Genomic DNA, 10,192 nt, shown 5'->3' on the forward strand with positions numbered 1-10,192 from the left:
TATAAAAATATAAAAAATAAAAATATGGCATCCATTTATTATCAAATGGATCCCATACAAAAAGAAATTTAAAATCTTAAAAATATTTATAAAAAATGGTCAAAAAAGTTAAAAAATATTAGTATAAGGGAAATTCGACTTTTAAAAAATTTAAATGAACAAAATTATTAAATATAAGAAATATTGAAAAAAATTTTAAAAAGCAATAAAACAGTTTTGAAAAAATTTAAAAATTTAAAAAAAATTAAAAATAAAAAAATTGATAGGTATCAAGTGACATAGTACTCGAGTTAAGCTCTGTATATAAACAAAATTTATCTAATGGATGAATTTTTAAAAAATTATAAAAAAAAAAAAAGAAACTTGATAAAATGAATCTCAACTAAAAAATTAAAATTTTTAAAAATATATTTATAAACATTTAAAAAAATTAAAAAATATAGAAAGAAACTAAAAAGGAAAAAAAGTAATAAAAAATAAAAAAGCAATTTGTATCTCCTGACACACCAAAGAAGGGAAATTGAGCCATATATTAATAAAATTAAAAGTATAAATATATTTAATCATATTCTATTACATTATATAAAAACTATCCCGAACATTATTTTATTTGCATAGCTCAACAATGTCTTAAAAAGAATTGGATGGTTAAATTTGGGATGAAAGTTGTTTTTAAGTTTGGGAATTTGTTTTTTTTCTCTATTTCTCAATTCTTTTTCTTTTTATGTATTTTAGTGTTTTTCATATTTTCTTTGTTTTATAAATTCAAGTAAGTTTATTCTTTTCTTCTCATATTTGTTTTCTTGATTTGTTTTCACTTTTTTTTTTTGAATGATTTGTTCTTTGTTGTTGTCTTTTTGTTCTTGTTTTGACATTATTGTTTTTGCATATGTGTTTTATTCAATTAATTGTTTTGTTTCTCATGCATTGTATAAATTGTTCTTTTTATGTAGCCATAGGATTTTTTTGGTATGATTTTGTGTTTAGATTTTTTTATGCATGGTTTTTTTTTTTTTTTTGCTAAGTTGTGTTTTTTCTCATTTGGGTTAGTAATTGTGAGTTGTGAATTGATGAAAGCTATTAGTTTTATATTTGATTATTTTTTCCATGCATATTATTTTGTGGGTTTTAAACTGATGTTATTGTGTTGTCAATATTGGGTTTACTGGTGTTGACAGTAGTATTGTTAGTGGTGGTTGTAGTTTTCTTTTATAATCTTTTTTTTTTCTCTTTTGAAATGATTCAAACATTGTGGTGAAAAATGAAATATGAATGATTGATACTAAAATTGCAATTTAACAATTTCATTCATAAATGAGTCCAGTTTTTTCTTTTTATTGGTATTTACTTTGGATTTTTTAAGTTGTTGTTAGGTTTCAGGTAAGTTATAGAAATTTTTATTCCTTATTTAATATCTCTTTTCATCATGTATTTTATTGTCAGGTTGTCTCATTTGCAATTGTCTGGGGTTTTTATTTATAACTATTATTAGCATCTAGTTATTTTATTTGGGGAATTTTTTAATAAATTGTCTTCCTCTAATGATATACCTCATTTGTAGTTTTTTAGGGCTTTTATTTATGATTATTGATCAATGTTTGTTCATTTCATTTGGGTTATTATTTTCATTTTTTTTTTGCATGATTTAACCAATTTGTATTGGAATATATTTGGTTTTTTGTATCTTCAGTATCAGTAATTGCTATGTTTGTTGATTATCAAATTTATCTTACTAGGATTTTCATATGATAGGATAGATATATTGCATCGTACAAAAATGAAATGCATCTTGTTAGGCTTGTTTTGTTCATGATGTAAGTTTGGTATCTGTTTTTTGTAACTGATGGAGTCTATGTGGTTATTATCTTTATTTTATCAAAAATTTCTTTTATTTCTGTAGTTTTATTCTGATTTTATTGATGGTTTTATGGTTTGTAGAATTTTTTTTTTATATTGAGTTCATTCGAGGATCTTTGCTGTGAATATTGAGTTGAGATTTAATCATGATGTTGTTATTCTTTGTTTGATTTGATTTTTGTTTTTAAATACATATTAATCTGTTTTTGTCTTTGTTATGATTTTATTAGTTGATGTATAGCATAGTTGTATAAATTGTAATAGAGCTTCTTCCTCTAATAAAATGCTTAATTTACAATTTTGTAGGAGTTTTCCTTACAAACAATTCATTTTTTTTGCATGATTAATTCAATTGTACTAGAATTTATTTGGCTTTTTACATGTAGCAAACTATGCCACCCATCTTATTTAATCAATCTGTGGTGTGTTTTTCATAGAATTTTTCATGATTTATTTTTTTTCTTGATTTGTAGCTTTTTAGTCTATGTTTTAACTTTTGCATTTGGGGTTAGATATTTGTGATGACATTTTATTTCAGTTTTTTTGAATCATTGGCAGTCTATAGGTAAGTCATTGTTGAATACAAAATAAAATTGTATTCTTCATGTAAGACTTCTGTTTTTCGTGGCTTTTCTAATAGACTTTGTTTCTCCAAATGCAATACTTCATTTGTAATTCTTTGGGGCCTATATTTACAAGCAATGATAAGTTTCTAGAAATTAGATTTGTATCATCAATTGTATCTTTTTTGTATGATACCATATATCTGTCTTATTTTATGTTTAGGTTTTTGCATAGATCAAATTATGGCATTCATCTTCAGTATGAGTAATTATTTTGTTTGGAATAATTGATGGAATTATTATGATAATTATTTAAGTGTGATATTTGGGTTTGTAATTATAGTTTTGTTCTCATTTTATTCATGTTTTTATGGTTTATAGAAATTTGTTAATCTTGAGGTAATTTCAGAATTCTCGTTGTGAATATTGAAGTTGAGGTTTGATAATTCTTTCTTTGATTTTGTTTTGACTTTTTAATCCATGTTATTTTGGCTTTATCTTTGTTTTATTAATCTAATGATGTTGTGTTTATTTTTTGTTTGATTTTATTTATGCTTTTAAGTGATGAGTTGATAGAAAACATAGTTGTTTAAACTGTTTTGATAGTTAGTATGCTAAATATCAAAGTTGGATTAATGTTGATGTTGTTGTAATTAATGAATAAGTGCTTGGATTTGGTTGTTAAAAAAGGGTCTATTTGTGGTATGTATTTTTCATTGAGTTTTGCAAAATTTGTTTTCTTCTTGCTTTGCAAGGTTTTAGGTTAGCTTTTATTGTTTGTCATTTTTGAAAGGTTTTGTATTAAGTTAGATGGTGAATCATAATAGTCTTAGGCAAAATAGACTAGCAAGATTAGCAATGATGCAAGTTATGAGTCAAATATTTATAAAGTTCCTATTTTTGTTGATTATAGGAGTCAATGGATCATGAATAGGCTTAAAAGGTTAAATATACTAAGGTATAATAGAATGGACCACGAAAGAGTTTAAACAGTTCTCATATGAGTGATATTATGTTTAGTGAAGTTGATAACATCCTCTCTTAGACTATTAGTGTCATTGGTGATTAAGTTAATAATAGTGATAATCTATCTGATTTTGCTATGGTTTAGTTTTTTTTTTTTTTTATCATGCTTCTATGCTTAATTTGATATTGTTACTTAGAATGTAAGTCATGTTAGATTGCATTTTGTTGTAGGAAATGATGGCAAGTTAATCACTGTTTCATTTGACTATTTAAAAGGTAATATATCTTTCACTTCACTTACTAATAGGCCACTTAGTTATGATCTTTTTACTGGTTGAAGCAACTATAGAGTGAATGTAGGTGAAAGTAGTTTGTTCCTCTTAACAATAAGTAGGCGGTAGTGATTCAACCATGCCTTTATCCATTGATCTTAATTTGAGTTATTTTAGCATTGTTTTTCATCTAGATTGTGAAAATGCTAAAGTGGTTATTAATTTCTCTAAATCATTTCGAAGATCTCATGATAAATATTTTGTAATGATAAGTTTGTTTTTTTGTTTATTATTTCTTTATTAATATTCATAAAAATTTTGTTTTATTATTGTAGACATCAATTTTTGTTTGGGTAAATCTCAATTTTGTTTAGGATTTTGATTTGTATAATTGAGCCCATTTAAATATTTTGATTGAATCTTGTGGGTTTAGTTGTGATCATTTTTAAGCTAAATTTTAAAGCCTAAAATCAATCTCTAAAATCAATTTCCATTACTATTGGCCCAAATTCAATATCTTTGGTCCAAAATCCATGTGAGGGTCTTTTTTAATTAATTAAGTTTTATTTAAATTTGTAATAAAAAAAAGGGTTAGAAGTCAATGATAGTGGGTGCTAATGCAACGAACCTTCATTGGTGCCCAATCCCTCGTTAGCCCTACCAGCCACTTTAATATTGCAATTCTAAAATAGCCACCATGTACAACTAAAAACCTACTGGCAATGGGATTTCAATACTTGAAATTAAAGGATTTGATCTAAAAAAAATCTACACAATAAAATTGAGCCTAAATCATCAAATTTTTTTGAGTGGGGGTAACATTACTAAAGAACCCCATCCTTGCAACCTTATTGTAACCTTGTGCAAACCCCCTACTGTTCAATAACCAAAAGCCTTAGCATCTTTGCCAAAAATAACCTCAATCCCCTACTATTCCACCAAAAGTTAATTTCGACCTTTTTTAGTCTAACCACCAACAAGCCAAACTTCACAGCACATTGTCGAAACCTTACCACTAAAATAACCCAAAATTCCTAAGAAACTCTATCTCCACCCACGCCATTCCCATCACTTACCACTACAAACCCAAAGGGGAATAAAAAAAAAAACCATTCAAAACCCATCTTGCCAAATAACTGAAATTCACCAAAAATCACAAAAAAAAAAAAAAACATCTTCTAAAGAAGAGAGTAGCAACACAGACAATCCAAAACAAATAAAAAAAACAACACCAAAAAAAAAGAAAGAAGAGGAAGCCTTCAATTTTGGGTGTTTAAGGAATTTTGGGGCTTTGATTTCCAAAAAAGAAAGAAAGCTTTAAGGAGAGGACAAATATGGTAAAAAGAAAGGCTACTGACTTTGAACATAGATATAAAACTTTGGGTTTTTTTTTATTAGGAAAACCATCTAAAAAATGAGAAAAAAGGGGAAGAGAAGATTTTTTTTGGTGAAATTTGGAAAAAAATACCACTAGTGAGCAATAGCTGATGATGGTGACCTAAATTTGGAAACAATAGAGGCTATGAGTGAATGTTTGAAGGTGCAAAAGGGGTAGAGAGAGACTGGGTCTACAAAAGAGAATGTATTAAAGAAAAAAAAAAAAGGTTTTTTTCTTGTTATATGGCGTTCAAAATGGTGTAGTTTTGCTATAAAAAAAAAAAAAGAGAAAAGAAAAGAAGTAGCTGCAAATCGTGACCCAAAGGTTGACCCAACCTACACCTATTACTAGGCCCACGCTCTATTGGCCAGCCTACTTCAATGACCCAAACTTTTTGGGCTCATTTTTGTGGTAGTTGGGCTTCAAGTGCTTGGGTTTGCTTAATAAGACTTTGGACTTTAACATCAAGGTTATGCTTGAGGTATAATTTCTATTTATTTGAAGGTTTCCTATTTGATTGTTTTTACATTATTCGTTTTAATAATATTTTTATAAAACATACTTGCCTTGAAATATTTAGTAATGCTTATAGAAATAAAAATTCCTAAAAAGTTATTATTAGTATTTATATTTATTTTATTGTTGTGTGAAAATTTTACTGTTAAATGATTTTTTTAAAAAATATGAATAAAATGAATAAAAAATAAAAAATTTATTTAATGATGAGATTCTAAAGAAGTTCGAATAGTGATTCTTGTAAAATCTTTAAGTGAAAAGATTTTTTAAAAATATTACTAGTGTATTAAAGTATTTATAAAAAAAATTTAATAAAAGAAATTCCTTTTCTTCAATTAAAAAATGAAAAAAATGTAAAAAGAAAAAGGACCAAATTAATAATAAATTTTTTTAAGAAAATGAAATGATGACAAATATTTTTTTAATAATTAATAAATAAAGTTAAAACAAAATAAAATATAAATACACAAATAAAAGAGGCATATCTATGCATAGAAATCATATTTTTGTATTTGCATTGTATCATGTATGGATTTTAATTATGGAAAAGTAAGTGAGAGTTTTTGAAAATGAAATCATAAAAAAATTTAAGTAATGATTCTTTAGGAATTTATATGTGAAAAGATTTTTTTAAAACACCATAAAAATATTGAAAGCATTTAAAATAAATTTTAATAAAAATTCTTGTAAATATCTCATTTTGTCCATAAATTTTTCTACAATCGAAAATGATTTCGTTCGTAAATTGGACCCAATTGAAAAGTTTCGAAACCAATTGAAAATTTTTTATTTTTAACTTAATTTTGAAAAGTTTTTATGAAATCTTGTGAAAATGATTTTGCAAAATTTTTTAGATTTAATATAAGAATCAATACACATTAAAATTAAATCAAATCAAATTATAGATTTAAAGAGAATTAATTTAACATGAACGTCGTTATAAATGAAAAAAATCTGTGATTAGATGAAGGGGGCGGCAATCAAACAATTAGAAAGAAGCAGAGAAACAATTAGGTCAGTAACACAACGATTCAACATCCATTCAGCCGTGCAAATTAGAAGGAGTATCAAAGAGCCATAACGAATCGACACAGACAAATCTCATCTACCCCTAAGGTCAACAATCAAATTCAACAAAAAGAAAATCTAAAAACCTAACAGCATCATCATCCACGGTGAAGCAAGCTTGGCAAACCCAAAAAAACCAAACCATTCTCAATCCCATAAAAACCCCAACACAACCAACCATATCAACAACAATAAACCTAATTCATATAGAAGACCAAAAATTGCAAAAAAGAGAAAAGTGGCAAAGATTTTTTTTGCTAGGTTTTGGGTAGAAAGAGGAGAAATGGAATTAAGCAAGATTGCTATTCTGGTTTTTAGTGTCGACTATGGCGGCACAAGGTAGTGGCAAGGTCTCACAGAGGACTGGTTTGTAGTTTGTTTTAGTCAGTGAAAAAATAGAAAGGAATAAGGAGGCGTTGCTGATGGTGAGGCAACGAATTCAACGATGACTGACAGTGGCTGTGATTTCCACACAATGGTGACTGGTAATAGTATTCGGGTTTCTCAACTTCTACAAAATGGTTTTTTTTAGGTGTTCCTGAACTTTGGAGAAAGCTGCAAAATTAGAAAGAAGAGGAGCTTACAGAGACCAGGAAGAAATCAGGAGAATGAGGCTGATTTAGGGAATAGAAACCAAACAGTGCCATTTTGCACCAAAAGAATTGCATTTCTCTTCTCATCTGACTTGTGCATTGCACCAAGCTCGACTCGCGTAATTTGGTTTTTTTTTTTTTTTTTTGGTTTTCTTTTATTATTTCATTGTTCTTAGTTTATAGTTTTTTTTTTTTTTTTTTTTGGGGTTAATTAAGATGAAAAAAGAAAAGAGATTTAATATTAATTTTTTATGTTTTTTGCATGATTATTATTATTGCATGATATATTATCATGGTATTATTTGTGTGATAATTTTTGTTTATTTTAATTGATTTCTTTTCTTTTAAATTTTAAAAAAAGGTTTTCAAAACAAATATTTTTTTAATCCTACCAAACTATTAGAAAATTTTATAATTAAATTTTTTTACAAAAGAAACTTATAAAATATTTTGTTTTGATCCTATTAAACTATTGCAAGATTTGTATATGAAATTAAATATTATCAAATCATTGGAAGATTTAATTTATTTTTTAAAAATAGTTCTATAATAAAATCTCACCAAATTATTGGGATATCAAAATCAAAGTAAATCTTATGAAACTATTGAAAAATTTTACAATTATTTTTTAAATAAAATATATTAATGAATCCGACAACAGAGCCTCTATATAGTGGGATCCTAGTTTCTATAAATACTCCTAAGGTAAAAAAAATTTATCTTAAATTGCTATCAAATTATTAGAGTAATTTTAAGATCAATTTTCAATATTAAATATTTTGGTAAATCATAAATATGGTTAAGGCTTGGATAATTTAAAATTAAACTGGTATCATCTTTTAGAAGGCATTGTGAGGGTGTTATAACATTTATCACATGTAATTGTACTTTCAAACCTTAAATATGATTTTGTGGATCAGAATCTACTACTTAAAGATACTTAAGTCCCTCTTGTGACATTTTTAAATGGGATAGATTTTGTTAGGTGGCCAATTACATCTAAACAAAAAAGATTGATAGCAACTCTATAAATTGATGTCTAGTGGTAGGTCTTTAGATCTATATGTTATAATAGTTTGACAATTTCACTACGGACATCGAGAGTTAGGCCAAAAAATGATTTTTTTTATCCAAGCTTAACTTTATGTTTAAGATTTTTTTTCTTGTTTGTGTTTTGTTTATTTATTTATTTTATATGTTTGTCATTTATTTGTATATGCATAACATGAGCTCTACACTCGAGTTTTATTCCTTAGAAAAAGTAAAGTATCTACGCTTTCATGAGATTTCATATCTTCGCATAGACTAATGAAAAACTCTCACTCAAATTTAATCATTTTCGTTTGTAGCCTATAATCGGTGAGGATTGGGATGCTTTACTAATTTATAATAGACAATGATGTAAGAAACAATTTGGGAACCTTTAGACTATCAAACCTTTGAACCTAGCATATAAGTAAACCCTATGAGTTTGAACTCAAGTCAGAACCATGCCTTTCTTTGTGTCAAAAAATCCTAAATAGGATACACGATGGGACATTTAATTTTCTTGTAAATTTATATATTTTCTTTATATATATTATTTGCATACTAACCTTTTATGTTTTTTTTTGCATATATTATATTGTTCTTTGTATGTTTCATGTTTACTAACCCCTTTTCTTTTATTACATATACATGTATTCACATCATTAAATCTTTTTTATTGCATTTATCCATTTATGCATTCAATCTCATACATAATTGGATGGTTCCATAAACATCACTCTGAATATGCACCCTAATTGTGGTATAGCAAGGTTCAATGATAACTTGATCAACTCACTACCAGTATAACACTCAAGCCCAAGCCAAAAAAATGGAGTAAGATAATACAAGCCACATTGAGAAGTTAGAGATCAAAAGGGAGTTAAGCAAAATTTTAGAAGAATTAAGCAAGCTAAACAAATGGAAGACTATAAAAAAAAAGGGGCTAGACTTAAAGACCATCCGTTGCAAGATATTGTTAACCATTTGTATCTTTCTAGCTATAGCCCATATCAGGCTTAATCCATACAAGGTACATCACCATAGCAATTCACATTTCTTATAGTGTACACATACATAAAAAGGCCATATACACCAACTTAGCGATAATTTTAAAGTTTAGCTCATTCTGTCTTTACTGAAAATGCAGTAGAGTCAAACTTGGTCCCCAATTTAGATGACTTCAAGGAGAATGAGAAGTTAAAATTGAAGGTAGTTGAAAGTTTAGAGGACTTAAGGTTCGAACATAAGATGAACTTGCTAAAGGAAAGATTACGAGCCATTGAAGTTATAAACTTTTATGGCTTAATGGATGCAATTAGCCTTTGTTTGGTCCTAAATGTTGTAATGCCACCAAAGTTCAAAGTTTCAAAGTTTGAAAAGTACAATGGTACTAAGTTTTTGATAACTTATGTCACCATGTACTATAAAAACATGACTGCCTACACCAATAATGAAAAGTTACTAATGCATGTATTCCAAGACAATCTTATTAGCTTAGCTACAAGGTGGTATGTTTAGCTAGCTTGAACTTGTATATGCTCTTGGAATGAGATTGCTTGAGTATTTATTAATTAGTATTGTCATATTATAAACTTAGTCCCTGATCGCTTTTTTTTGTAAAGCATAGAGAAGAAGGTAATAAAGTCCTTCAAATAATATATCCCACAATGAAAGGATATGGCTACTTAAGTTCAACATTTTCCAACTGAGAAAAAATGATAGAATTATTTGTTAGCACCCTGAAAGCATCTTATTATGAGAAGATAATAGGAAACGTAATAAAAAACTTTATCGACATGGTAAACTCAAGAAAGATTATTGAAAATGCCATTAAGAATGGCAAACTTGAGGAATGAGAGGCTAGCAGTGCCAAAAAAAGGTGAAATGCCTAAGAAAGAAGAAGTTAAACCCAAGCGATGAGTTTTAAAAGGTAACAATTCAAAAGTTATG

Source organism: Durio zibethinus, chromosome 2, assembly GCF_047325235.1.
Source record: "Durio zibethinus cultivar Kanyao isolate XHJ-2024 chromosome 2, ASM4732523v1, whole genome shotgun sequence".
In the NCBI taxonomy this organism is placed as follows: Eukaryota; Viridiplantae; Streptophyta; class Magnoliopsida; order Malvales; family Malvaceae; genus Durio; species Durio zibethinus.